The sequence below is a fragment of the Hemitrygon akajei genome, chromosome 7, assembly GCF_048418815.1.
Source record: "Hemitrygon akajei chromosome 7, sHemAka1.3, whole genome shotgun sequence".
Classification (NCBI taxonomy): Eukaryota; Metazoa; Chordata; class Chondrichthyes; order Myliobatiformes; family Dasyatidae; genus Hemitrygon; species Hemitrygon akajei.
Window position 1 is genome coordinate 141,639,570 of NC_133130.1, and position 14,922 is coordinate 141,654,491.

At 43.6% G+C, this 14,922-nt stretch overlaps 1 long non-coding RNA gene across 2 annotated transcripts in view; it reads left to right on the top strand.

Moving 5' to 3' along the window:
- LOC140730997 (uncharacterized) overlaps positions 1 to 14,922 on the top strand; it is a 566,791-nt gene that overhangs the window by 59,503 nt on the left and 492,366 nt on the right. Inside the window, exons 1-2 of one of the 2 annotated variants that reach the window (XR_012099715.1) lie at positions 10,738 to 10,818; positions 11,983 to 12,039. This is a non-coding gene — a long non-coding RNA (uncharacterized lncRNA). Of the gene's footprint in view, positions 1 to 10,737; positions 10,819 to 11,982; positions 12,040 to 14,922 lie in introns of those variants that run through there. The other variant, XR_012099714.1, reaches the window with a different exon arrangement.

The window sequence follows — 14,922 nt, forward strand, 5'->3', positions numbered from 1 at the left end:
GAAACTGTGTGCTCCTCAAGCAATCACACCCATTCCACTGTGAAATACTCTCTCTCACATGGACATTGACTCTCCTCAATTTCCCCTTCACCCTCTTACACAATGGTAATTACAGGAACCTGTTAACCTCCCAACCTGCCCAGCTCTGGAATGTGGGAGGAAACCAGGCACTCTGGGGAAAACCACACTCACAGGGAGACAGTGCAAACCCTACACAGACTGTGTTGTAGCTCAGGATTGAACCTGTCTCTCTGGAGCTGTGAGTCAGAAAGCTAATGTTAGTCTCTGTGCCTGTCACTGCTTCCAGTTGGATTGCATCCATTGATTTAAGATTTCAATCCTGGTGTTGGTCTTCAACTTCCAGCTGTATTCACCCACACTGCCTCCACAGCTTTGGACAGTGTCCATCTCCACTAAATCCCCCAGCCCTGCAACTCTGACCTTTGATTCACTGTGTCCACCATAGACCCCTGTCTGTTCGTCCCAGTGTCTTAGGTGACTGACTGTGAAACAGCCTGTCTTACCCATCCTGCTTCTCCACTTACCTTCAACCTTTAAAATCTTCTCACTCGTGTCCCTACAAACTCCTTTAGCTCACTCCTGCTCTGACCCTTGATGTGTGAACAATCCTCTCTCTGATACCCTGTAACACTGTGATACCTGTGGTTCTGTGTAAATGCCCACTGCAGTGCTATTCATTGCCTTGTGAAAATCAAAGCCCCACCACGAGGAGTCAAACCTCTCCCACAAAGCGTAAAGGGAGCACCATCTGGAACTGCGGTCTGGTGAGCTGTATCACTGTGTGAGGAAACACATTCTTCATGTTTGGTCCTGAACAATGGGGGAGCAGTGAGTGCACTGGGCAGCTCACATTGAAAGACCTTGAACAATGATGCTGGGCATTCATTCCCTGCCTGGCATTTACATTATGCTCCTGCTTGTAAATGAATTGAGATGTTGATTGTTAAAACTGAAAAGAGACAAATCTGTAAACTCTCATCAGGTCAGACAGCATCTGTGGCAACAGCAAAGGGTGTTAAAGGTTCATTCTGAAGACATGTCATTAGAATTAGTTCCACTAAACTGCTGAATGTTCCGAGCATGTTTTTGTGTCACTTCAGTGAAGGTTTAAATCCCACCTTCATCCTGTGTCGGGAGGCTGGTGCATTTCATGTTAGCAGAATGCAAATTTCCCTTCAGTGAAATGTCTCCATAAATTTTATCAGGTAGTGTGTATAATGAATTTTTAATCCTAGAGTACACTTCAACTGAACTGATAGAATAAAGCAAAGATGATTTTGCATAGAGTTGATAAGAAAGCAGAGAGAAATACGATCTATATTGATACTCAGCCGTTCTGTGTTCAGCAGTTCTGTCTGTCATATGACCAGTGAGAATCCTGTCAGGTATCTGTGTGGATAACACGTGTTCTGTAGTGCTGCTGTAATGGACACAATGGTCCCTGTCTGAGGACCGTTTATGAATGTTCATGGCACTGTTAATCTTATAAGACCATAAGATACAGGAGCAGGATTAATCCGTTTGGCCTATTGAGTCTGCTTTGCCATTTCATCATGGCTGATCCAATTTTTCTTTCAGAGCCAATCTCCTTCCTTCTCCCTGTACCCATTCATGCCCTGACCAATCAAGAATTTATCAACCTCTGCCTTAAACATACATAAAGACATGGCTTCAACAGATTCCCCACTCTCTGGATAAAGAAATTCCTCCTAATCTCTGTTCTAAAAGGACAGCCCTATATTCTGAGGTTGTGTCCTCAGGCCTTTGACTCCCCCTCCCCCGCAAAAGGAATCATCTTCTTCACATCCACTCTATCAAAGCCTTTCACAGTTTGGTAGGTTTCAATTAGGTCACCGCTGATTCTTCTGAGTTCCTGTGAATACAGACCCAGAGCCATCAATCGTCCCTTAAATTGCAAACCATTCAATCCTGCAATAATTTTTGTGAAGCTCCTTTAAACCCATTCCAGTTTCAACACATCCTTTTAAAGATATGGGGCCCAAACCTGGTCACAATACTCTAAGTGAGGCCTTAACAGTGCTTTATAAAGTATCAACATTACATCCTTGCTTTTATATTCCAGTCCTGTTGAAATGAATGCTAACATTGCATTTGCCTTCCTCAGCACAAACTATACCTGCAAATAAATCTTTGGGGAATCCTGTACTTCGTAGAGATCTGTTTTCACTTTGGCATAAGACTTTTTCTGATGATCTGTCAAAAAAAAGCAAAATGAAATCTCAGTCCTGTATTCACCCTTTTCGATTTTGTCTGCCTTTTATGTTGCGACTCATAATGTTGACTGCAATCTTGCCCTATCAGCACCCTCTCCTCACTACACATTCCCACTGTTTATAAACCAGCTACCTCATCTTCAGCACTATTATCCACTTTGCCTACGATGCTTCCTGCATTTAAATATAGGCAGCTCAGGACACTAGTCACACCATGCTCAGCCTCTTGATTTCTCACTTTGTCTGAGGTCTTACCAACATTTGCCCCCACAACCTCTGCACTAACTGTTCTGGCACTTTGGTTTGACAAAAACAAAGGAGCTGGTTGTGGATTACAGGAGGAATGGAGATGGGCTAATCCCTATTGACATCAATAGATCTGGGGTTGAGAGGGTAAACAGCTTCAAGTTCCTCGGCATCCACATTACCGAGGACCTCAGATGGTCTGTACACAGCAGTTGTGTGGTGAAAAAGGCACAACAGCGCCTCTTTCACCTCAGACGGTTGAGGAAGTTTGGTATGAGCCCTCAAATCCCAAGAACTTTCTACAGGGGCACAATTGAGAGCATCCTGCCTGGCTGCATCACTGCCTGCTATGGGAACTGAACCTTCCTTAATCTCAGGACTCTACAGAGAGTGGTGCAGATAGCCCAGCACATCTGTAGTTGTGAACTTCCCATGATTCAGGATATTTACAAGGATAGGTGTGTAAAAAGGGCCCATTGGATCATTGGGAGGCCAAACCATCCCAACCACAATCTTGTCCAGCTGCTGCCATCAGCATAAAGGCAAGGACCAACAGGCTCCGGGACAGCTTCTTCCAACAGGCCATCAGACTGATGAACTCACGCTGATTTGAGTGTATTTTATATTATATTGATTGTTCTATTTATTATAAATTATTGTAAATTACTATGATTGCACATTGTACATTCAGATGGAGACATAACAGAAAGATTTTTACTCCTCATGTACGTGAAGGATGTAAGAAATAAATTCAATTCAATTCAATACAATTCAATTCAACCCTGCAACTCTAGTTTAAACCCCACCATAGGGCATTAACAAACTTTCTTGCTAGGATATTAGTCCCCCTCCAGTTCAGGTGCAAACAGTCCCATCTGTACAGGTCCCACTTTTCCTGGAAGAGAACCCAATGAGTCAAAAATCTTGTGCCCTCCGTCCTACACCAACTGCTTAGCCACGTGTTAAGCTGTCTAATCTTCCTAGTTTTGGCTTCAGTAGCATTTGGCATGGGCAGCAGTCCTGAGATCCCAACCCAGGAGATCCTGCCCTTTAACTTATATCTGGATCTGGGTGAGCATTAGCTGGAGGAGCAGTGAGAGAAGTTGCATTGGGTGCTGGCATACTCAGTAATGGCCAGTGAGAATCAGTTACCCTTGTGCATCAAAAAATGATCAAGTGGAGGTTTTACAGTTGGCCCTTTCACTGGGACAACCTGGTTACAGCTTCTGTTGGAGCAGCCTGGGCGAGTGACTCTATGTGAACCATCCAGGACACTTACTGTTCTTTCATAGTTCAGGGCCAAAGACATAAACTGTGGCGTTCTTCACACAGTGCTGGTGCTCACTAGAGTGTATTTCTGGAATATAGCTCCACTGCACCCTGGGGGAGTGCTTTGACTCCTCGCGGTGGTGATTTGATTTTCATGAAGCAATGAATAGCATCGACAGTGGGCATGTACATAGCACCAATGGTGGTCAACGTCTTGCAGGGTATCAGAGGGAGATTTGGAAAGCCAGCGAGGACCAGAATAGGAGGAGTGAGCAAAGCGAGGTTGGAGGAACAGAACTGAGAAGGCTTTAAGAACAGAGGGACAGTGTGTGATGATAATAGGTCCACTGCCTACAAAACCCTAAACTCAAAAAGAGATTTAAGCCCTTTGCAATATAGATATTGGAGTATACTGTATCAAACTACTCTTCAAATACTAGCCTACTTCCCTAGTCTTTCTGCTCAGGTATAGCTGCCAATACCCACTATTTGAGTGGTGGTGGGTTTCTAATTTATAAAAGATTCCTGAAATATAAAAGATTTATAAAATACAAATGATTTCTAAATAGAGGTGTGATTCTTACAAAATTGAAGAATGTATCAATGAGTTGCAAATGAACAACTCATCCATTCTAGAAACTGAAGGGTTGAGGACTGAATTCTAGTTCTTCTTTCTGTCATTTTCCATGTAACTCCTAACAACCCTCACTTCTTTCTGTCAATCTCCATGTCATTCTTAACAATCCTCACTTCTTTCTCACATTTATATAGTTGCGTTGTTGGTTGACACTTTCTGCTTGTAATGTTTTTACATACCTTTGCCTGGACAATGTAATTCACACAGTTGGTCTAAAAGCTTCTGGGGACAGAAACCCCAGACACCCAGAGTTAATGCTGTGAGGCTAACTCTCTAAGTACAAAAAATATCCCACTATTTAATGATCAACTGTACCTGAGACCACATTTGATGTGTTAAGTATATAAAATCAACCTGGCCTACACGCTTCCTTGAATCAGTCACAATGGTAGAAATAACTCAGCTAGTGTTGCCTAGACTGGTTCAGGACAATTAGCATAACTCCATTGTCTGATGTTGATTTAGCATGTGCCTACAAGACTTGATTGTTTAATTATTTACAACAAAAGCCTGAATAAGATATACTGGTAAGAAATTTAGCTTTATCAAAAACAACTCTGACCTTTTGGAATGTTTATGCGAATTTCTGAGAAAGCTGAGGTTAGCAATAACCTTAGCCTCATGGGACCTGGAAAGTGAATATCCATCACAAGTGGAGAAGCAGGGTGGGTGAGAAAGTTTGTTTCAGGGTTATTACTAAAGGAGGGATATGGAGAGGTGTGAAGAATGTGCAGAGGTTTGATCATAGTTCAGAATTTTTTCTTGAGGGATGTTGTGGAAGTGAAAACTGTCAGTGGCTGTGGAGGCTGAGTGGATGAATCTAGCCAGGAGCTGATACCAGGAGACTAAAATCTTAACTAAATGAATGAGGAAGCTGATGGGCACAGTGACTGACCTTAGTTCTTCTGACTCACAACTCTAAAGAGATAGGTTTGATTTTGATCCATGGTTGGAGTTTGCAATGTCTCCCTGTGATTGTGGTTCTCCCCAGGGTCTTCAGTTTTCCTCCCCATAGACATACAGGCTGGGAGGTAGATTGTTCCTTTAAATTAGCCCAAGTGTACGTGGGTGGGGGAGAACTGGGGGGGAATTGATGGACATGTGAAAGAGTGTGGATGAGAGCAGAATGGATGAAATGAGTTTCCTTTGATAGATGACCATTGTCAATGGGGAAATGGTGTCCTTCAATGTGATAAGAAGATACTGGAAAATATGCAGCATAAGAGTCACCAAATCAGGATTTCCTCAACAGGAGGATGGGACCCTCACGTTGAAAGCTCAGGGATCAAGCAGGAATAAACTTTTCTGATGTTGAAAAGCAAATAGAAATGATGTTAGGTGGAAGTCATTTGTGTTAGATATAGAATGGATCTGGTGTTTGAAGATCTAGGGAGAGGGTATAAACCAGAAAAATAAAGACTCTCTCAGGCCCCAGAAACCTCCTGAACTGCTGACTATTTCCAGCATCTGCAGTTCTGATCACTGGAATTTGAAGACTGGTCCCAGATCATACATGGTGTTGAGTTTCTGTGTGGCCTGCTGCAGTTTGAATGTGGGCAGACTAGGTGTGTGGGAGGAAGCAGGGTTGGTGATAGTTGGTCCCACTGGATCACACACTAGGGAAAAGAGGGAGTTCTTCACACAGGGTACGCAGATTCTTCCTGAAATATGGGGGTTAGGCCATTGGCTCTGAATTGGGAAACTGCATTCCTTAAGTACAAAAAGCTGTTTATGATGGCAGGAATAGGGTTGGGGCAGAAAAAACAGGGTGACCAAGAGTACAACTGGTTCCAGATATGGAACAGGGGTGGATGGAGAAAATCTGTGGAGAAGTGTGAACCTGAGAATGAGTGGGGAAAAGTGAGAAATATTGGGAGGGAAAAGGAAAAATGCAAAAGGTGGTCTCAATGTCAGACGAACTACTATAATTTCACCTCGTGCATGAAACCACCATTTATTAGTCTTATATCCATGGATTCATAGATGTCCTTGAGGCTGGTGCCCCAGGTGAGTGGCGTTTTTGATTATGTTGTCTGCTTTACTGAGGGAGCAAGAAGTGTGGACAGAGTCTATGGAGGAGAAACTGTTTCCATGACGGGATGAGCTGTGTCCACAGCTCTCTGTGGAGCATGTTGCATCCAGATAGAAAGCTTTCTGTCACAACCACGGATTCGGCAGCGCAGCAGATTTGGCAAATGCACTCCTGAATATGCACATGTCAGCTAATTATTATTTCATTGTGATAGTATGTAATTCCATTCATTCCATCGTAATATTTGTCGAGACTTGGACACAGTCCCGCTGTCTTTTTGCATCCGGCCCTGCCTGAGAAATTGGACTGTCGAGTCAACTGACTGAAGACTAGTGGTATTTCTTTAATATTTAGTTGTTCTTTTCAGCCGCAGTGTAGGCTTCGTTTTCCATTTGAGTGTTTTCGTTAACGGCCGTGTTTGGCCTGGCGTTTATTGTTTTCTTTTCACTTTAACACTGTTTACATTAAAGTCTGTGAACTACTGACCCGCTCCAGTGTCTCTCACTCCGTACTTGAGCCATATCCGAACCAGATGACACTTTCTGTGATGCCTCGATAGGAATTGGTAAGGCTTGACGGAGACATGCTGAACTTCTTTAACTCCTTGAAGAATAGAGGCATTGGTGAGCTCTCTTGTCTGTGGCATCAATGGGGCTGGACTTGGACAGACTACGATTGATGTTCACTCCTAGGAATTTGAAGCTCGCAACCTCAACATTGCTGATGTAGACTGTAGCTTGTGCACCTCTCTCCTTCCTGAAGTCTATGACCTGCTCTTTTTTTTGCCTGACATGGATACAACTCGATGCTACTAAGCTCACTACATCTTTCCTGAACGAATCACTGTTATTTGAGATATGACCACTAGGATGGCATCATCTGTAAACTTCTAGATGGAGATTGAACAGATTTGGACTGCAGGGAGTAGAATGGAGGGCTGAGATCTCAGCTTTGTGTGGCACCAGTGTGCTTGGTGTCTATCCTTTATGACTTGTGTCAGTTGATCATGAAGTCAAGGAATGGAACAACAAAAGCTTTAACGTTATGTGGTTTTGGAGCTGAGGTCTGACATTATCTTGATTGGTTGTTACCTGGAACCTGATTGGCAACCTGATGATTACTCTCGTGACAATGGACAAAGATAATGGGAGGGTTTAAACTAATTTGCAAGGGGGATGGGACCCAGAGCGATAGAGCAGTGAAAGAAGTGCATGGAGTAAAGCCAGATGTAACACATAGAGAGGCTTTGATGAAAAAGAAGCAGAACAAAGGGTGTAAAGGTAGTAAGGTAGAAGGGCTAAAGTGTGTGTACTTCAATGCAAGAAGCATCAGGAACAAAGGTGAAGAACTGAGAGCTTGGATAGATACATGGAATTATGATGTAGTGGCCATTACAGAGACTTGGCTGGCACCAAGTCAGGAATGGATTCTCAATATTCCTGGAATTCAGTGCTTTAAAAGGGATAGAGAGGGAGGAAAAGAGGGAGGAGGGGTGGCATTACTAGTCAGGGATACTATTACAGCTGCAGAAAGGGTGGATAATGTAGCAGGATCCTCTTTTGAGTCAGTATGGGTAGAAGTCAGGAACAGGAAGGGAGCAGTTACTCTACTGGGGGTATTCTATAGGCCCCCTGGTAGCAGCAGAGATACCGAGGAGCAGATTGGGAGGCAGATTTTGGAAAGGTGCGAAAATAACAGAGTTGTTATCATGGGCGACTTTAACTACCCTAATATTGATTGGCACTTGTTTAGTTCCAGGGGTTTAGATGGGGCAGAGTTTGTTAAGTGTGTCTAGGCTGGATTCATGTCACAGTATGTTGACAGGCCGACTAGGGGGAATGCCATACTAGATCTAGTATTAGGTAACGAACCGGGTCAGGTCACAGATCTGTCAGTGGGTGAGCATCTGGGGGACAGTGACCACCGCTCCCAGGCCTTTAGCATTATCATGGAAAAGGATAGAATCAGAGAGGACAGGAAAATTTTTAATTGGGGAAGGGCAAATTATGAGGCTATACGGCTGGAACTTGCGAGTGTGAATTGGGATGATGTTTTCGCAGGGAAATGTACTATGGACATGTGGTCGATGTTTAAGGATCTTTTGCAGGATGTTAGGGATAAATTTGTCCCAGTGTGGAAGATAAAGAATAGTAGGATGAAGGAACCGTCGGTGACAAGTGAAGTGGAAAATCTAGTCAGGTGGACGAAGGCAGCATACATGTGGTTTAGGAATCAAGGATCAGATGGGTCTATTGAGGAATATAAGGTAGCAGGAAAGGAGCTTAAGAAGGGGCTGAGAAGAGCAAGAAGGGGGTATGAGAATGCCTTGGCGAGTAGGGTAAAGGAAAACCCCAAGACATTCTTCAATTATGACAGGAGTAAAGGTAGGACCGATTAGAGATAAAAGTGGGAAGATGTGCCTGGAGGGTGTGGAATTGAGCGAGGTCCTCAATGAATAATTCTGTTCGGTATTCACCAATGAGAGGGAACTTGATGACGGTGAGGACAATATGAGTGAGGTTGATGTTCTGGAGCATGTTGATATTTAGGGAGAGGAGGTGTTGGATTTGTTAAAATAAATTAGGACGGATAAGTCCCTGGAGCCTGATGGAATATTACCCAGGCTGCTCCACAAAGTGAGGGAAGAGATTGCTGAGTCTCTGGCTAGGATCTTTATGTCCTCGTTGTCCACAGGAATGGTACCGGAGGATTGGAGGAAGGCGAATGTTGTCCCCTTGTTCAAAAAAGGTAGTAAGGATAGTCCGGGTAATTATAGACCAGAGAGCCTTACATCTGTGGTGGGAAAGCTGTTGGAAAAGATTCTTAGAGATAGGATCTATGGGCATTTAGAGAATCATGGTCTGATCAGGGACAGTCAGCATGGCTTTGTGAAGGGCAGATCATGCCTAACAAGCCTGATAGAGTTCTTTGAGGAGGTGACCAGGCATATAGATGAGGGTAGTGCAGTGGATGTGATCTACATGGATTTTAGTAAGGCATTTGACAAGGTTCCACATGGTAGGCTTATTCAGAAAGTCAGAAGGCATGGGATCCAGGGAAGTTTGGCCAGGTGGATTCAGAATTGGCTTGCCTGCAGAAGGCAGAGGGTTGTGGTGGAGGGAGTACATTCAGATTGGAGGGTTGTGACTAGTGGTGTCCCACAAGAATCTGTTCTGGGACCTCTACTTTTCGTGATTTTTATTAATGACCTGGATAGGGGGGTAGAAGGGTGGGTTGGCAAGTTTGCAGACAACACAAAGGTTGGTGGTGTTGTAGATAGTGTAGAGGATTGTTGAAGATTGCAGAGAGGCATTGATAGGATGCAGAAGTGGGTTGAGCAGTGGCAGATGGAGTTCAACCCAGAGAAGTGTGAGGTGGTACACTTTGAAAGAACAAACTCCAAGGCAGAGTACAAAGTAAATGGCAGGATACTTGGTAGTGTGGAGGAACAGAGGGATCTGTGGGTACATGTCCACAGATCCCTGAAAGTTGCCTCACAGGTAGATAGGGTAGTTAAGAAAGCTTATGGGGTGTTAGCTTTCATAAGTCGAGGGATAGAGTTTAAGAGACGCAATGTAATGATGCAGCTCTAGAAAACTCTAGTTAGGCCACACTTGGAGTACTGTGTCCAGTTCTAGTCGCCTCAGTATAGGAAGGATGTGAAAGCATTGGAAAGGGTACAGAGGAGATTTACCAGGATGCTGCCTGGTTTAGAGAGTATGGATTATGATCAGAGATTAAGGGAGCTAGGGCTTTACTCTTTGGAGAGAGGAAACATGATAGAGGTGTACGAGATATTAAGAGGAATAGACAGAGTGGACAGCCAGCGCCTCTTCCCCAGGGCACCAATGCTCAGTACAAGAGGACATGAATTTAAGTTAAGGGGAGGGAAGTTCAAGGGGGATATTAGAGGAAGGTTTTTCACTCAGAGAGTGGTTGGTGTGTGGAATGCACTGCCTGAGTCAGTGGTGGAGGCAGACACACTAGTGAAGTTTAAGAGACTACTAAACAGGTATATGGAGGAATTTAAGGTGGGGGGTTATATGTGAGGCAGGGTTTGAGGGTCAGCACAACATTGTGGGCTGAAGGGCCTGTAATGTGCTATACTATTCTGTGTTCTGTGTTCTATATTCTAAGAAACAGGTGTGTGTGTGTGTGTGTGTGTGTGTGTGTGTGTGTGTGTGTGTGTGTGTGTGTGTAAGGAGGAGGTGATAGTGGGGGCACCTCCTCTGAGATGCGATACCCTCTGAGAGGGTATTTAAAGTGCGGGAGGAATGACAGCTCAACACTCGACATCGCAGCTGCAATCATGAAGACGGTCTCTCTTTTTGGGCTGGGGGTCGTGTTGTCTGTGGTTGCCCTCCATTCTGCTGGGGCAGGTGAGTGATTTCAATGCGAATTTTCTCTCCCTGTGCAGTCTGGTCTCAGCCAAACCCCAGCACAGTACTGAGTCCTCAGAGATTGGCCATGGCAGGGCTGATTACAGAATGTAGCTGGATCTCCCGTCATGGTCAGGGTCTCTGCTGCCATTCTCCGAGGGCAGTGAAGGAGGACAACACCTCTGCTCCAACCTCAGTGTGTTCAGCAATGCTGACCGTGTTTAGGTGAACCAGACACTCAATCTTCCCAGTAAATCCCAACTTCATTGAACATTGAGATGGACAGAGTCACTGAACAATCTAAAAGTCTGCAGAACATCTGGAGAGCACAAGGTGTTAATCAGACAAATTTTTTGCTGCTTTCATTGTGGTGGGAATGAGGAGAGTCTCCTCCATCACGGTAATGTTTCCATTTCCGGTGGAATTGACAGAAGGGGTGAAATTCCTTGAGAGGTGACTGATAGGCGGATGGAGAGGGAGGACACAGCTCGACAGTGGGGCGGAGAGCAGGGAGCAGAAGGATTGGTCCTGTCTTTTCTGAAACCTGAGGGAGTTATTGAACTTCCTCCACTCTCTGAGTTTTAGAGACTAGAGATCAGAACAGTCACTTCTAACAAAGGACTGGGTAATCTGGACTCCACAGTTCAGTGGGTGGGATGGAAGAAGTGGACACACAACTTGTGGAAAATAGATATAAGCAAAAAACTCTCTTTAGCTGCTGACCCCATGATCACTGACACTTTGCTGGTGCTGGATATTGAAATGTCATCAAAAATTTTGATCCTGTTCCACAGGATCGAGCACAAGTACTTGTCCATATTGTCATATGCACAAATACATGGACGCACAAGGGCAGCAAAAACTTACTAGCAGCAAAATCACAAACACGTACCTCAGATAAGAAAAGTTCACAAAAAAGACTTAAACTGGTTCATTTATTATATGTCAGACCAGCAGGGAATTTGTGTCTTCTCGCTCCCTTCCTGGTATAAGCTATGCCTGTCCTGTAAACCGGCTTTTACAGTCACCTCCTGTGATACGGTTCACTCATTACACACCAGTGCAATGTCCATTCTCTGCCCAATGGGGATATTACACAAAGTGCCGGGAAATACCTAACACGGACAGCTCCAGATATGTTATAGCTTGTTGTATTTATTCCAGAGGAGGCTATGCGTGAGCTGGACCCTGCCCTGAGGGAGATCGACATGTGAGAACTGGGTAAGTGTTCACATCTCCTTCTGTCTCTCCCTGTGCTGACAGTGACCGGTGAGGTTCCCCTCCCACCACTTCCCCGGCTCTACTCTGGGAGCAGCATCTGCAACAACGGGTAACATTGACGTTTTTAAACTGAAGCTGGAGAGACAAAAGTGTAGAACAATGTTCTGAGGGGGAGATCAAACAGGGTGGGGCAGGGGAGGGAATTGTGTCGAACACACAGTTGTCCATACGGCTTCAGTCTGTGCAACAGGTTCAGGGTAATCCAAGGTGTATAGTGTGTTGGACATCTTTGATTGGAGGACTGAGTTCAAGGCCCGTGGCATAATGTTACTACCCTATTAAACCCTGGTTAGACCACATTTGGAATATTGTGTTCAGTTCAGGTCACCTCATTATAGGAAGGACATGGGAGCTTTCAAGAGGATGCAAGGGAGATTCATCAGGATTCTGCTTGGATTAAAGAGCATGTCTTATGAAGGAAGGTTGAGCGAGCTGGGGCTTTTCTCTATGGACTGACAGAAGATGTGAAGTGACTTCATAAAGTTGCACAGGATGATAAAAGGCATAGATGTTAATAGCCAGGGACCTCTGCCCAGGGCAATAATGGCTAACTCTAGGGGGCATAATTTTAAGGTCATTGGGGGAAAGTATTGAGGGGAAAATCAAAGGTAATATTTTAGAGTGGCGGGTGCATGGAATACTCTATCATGGGTGGTGGAAGACGCAGATACATAGGGGAAATTTAAGAAACTCTCAGTAAGGCACGTGGATGGTAGAAACATGGAGGTCAATGCAGGAGGGAAAGGTTAAATTGAACTTAGAGTTGATTAAAAGATTGGCACAACATCTGTGATGTGCTGTAATATTCTGTCTTCTACATTGTATAAGCTGATGTTTTATGTAAAGACATGTAACTGCAGAATGAAACCTGAGATTTTCATTGGAAATCTATATCCTGATAGCAGTGTAGGATTAAATTTGATAAATAGATTTGTTACTCTGGAAACCACAATGCTCAGTTGCAAGAATTTGCCAAATAGATGACTTTATTTCCTATTTCAGACAGCATGGTCAAGGGAAACGGTCGCTAGTTTGCTGCTCTGGCTGAGTGACCCACTAACCCTCTGGTGAGTAGTGGACATTCACAGCTCCTCTCACCACTGAGCTGAACACTTCTGTGATTTCAATCCTCTGTCACCGAGGGATAAATGGGTGGAAAACACAGCAGATGTTTGCTGTTCTCATTGCAGTGGTGTTAGATGACAGAAGAATTACAGATGTGTATAAAGTTTATACAGTTTACAAAGAAACAGAACTTGAACCCATGTATCTCCAGGTCAGTTATTGTAGAAAGATCCACAATGCACCCTGTGTCAGACAGTATTACAAAATCAACCCTGAGCTCATGTAGGGAGGCTACAAGTTGTGGGGAGATAGCAATTGTAATAAGTCACTTATGGTGTTTTCCGGAGAGAAGTTATGGGGTACACCACTGTTGTAACGGGTATTTAGTTCAGCTATTGTCACCTTTCTGTCAGCTGGAACCAGTCTGGCCATCCTCCTCTGACATCTCTAATTAACAAGGGAGTTCGTTACATGGCCCATGTGTAATACTGACAAGGGATCCAAAAATAAGCTGCATGTCATATATGGCTCAAAGATTCAGCACAGTTGATGCAACAGGCAATAGGACACTTCTCTCCGTAGATCTGGTGTAATACAGGACTGTGGGTTCGTTATGTAGACATGATGTAATGTAGAATAAAGAATACAACAGGAGAGTAACTCATCCTTTTGTCTCCGGGGCAGGTTGATCACTCTGTGCCAACTCAGAGAGAAGGGCCGCTTTATGAATGCTGAAACTCTGAACCACTCCACCTGCTCTTCATCTACATTTGCTGACAATAAGGAATTGCCTATCATGCTTTAAAAAGTGAACTTTCTGCTGCTGAGTTTGAAATCTCTGCTCAGGGCTCAGTGCAACTCAGAGACACCCAATGACATCAACATAGTGAAAGTTGTTGTTATGAAAATTATACAAACCCAATGACTAAATACTGATACTTTAAATGACATCTCAGGCCATCCAACAAATAGCTGAGAGCATCAAACATTTCATTGCCGCAGACACAGATCAGAACCAGACACAGGTGTTTTCCATTCATGTAAAGAGGAATACAGATTGAATTCCTGATGAGTAACATTCTGCTTCTGTAATAAGTCAAAAATGAACAACATTTAATCAGTATCAGTGTCTCTGCTTCTTGCTTTCTTAGCTTGCCCAAATGCTCAATATATCTTGTGCTGTTTTGTCGAAGAAACTTTGAAAAAAATATTTAAAAATAAGTGAATGAAACCGTCATTTTAAATTTTTTATAAACCGTTCCTTTCAGTAAAGTTTTGTGTACCATCTAGTTCAATTTTCTGCAGACGGCCAGTTTTTATTGTGTGTAACACAACTGCACTGCCATAACTTGTACCGGTATTGTGGTATTGGTCACTCGCAGTAACGAGTACTTCCTCAACTTTATTTTATTGAGTTTCAAATTGATATACATATCAATGATAATGATATAAAGAGATGGGGACTACATTAATAACGGTTAATGTATACAGACACAGACTCTGAATAACATATGTAATTTGAGCCTCCCAGTCTCCTAATAACCGACCATGAAAAAGATTCAAAAGAATTTTTACAAAAAGGAGCAAAAAAAAGGAAAAATCCCCCTACACTAGAAAAAGAAAAAACCCCAAAACAAAACAAAGACTGGGCTGCCATGTTTCATCGGTTAAAATCATTACTTGTCATCAACTCGGCTCCTTTATACACAAACAAAAATTTATTGGAAATGATTCGGAAAAGGTCAGTTTACATCATAT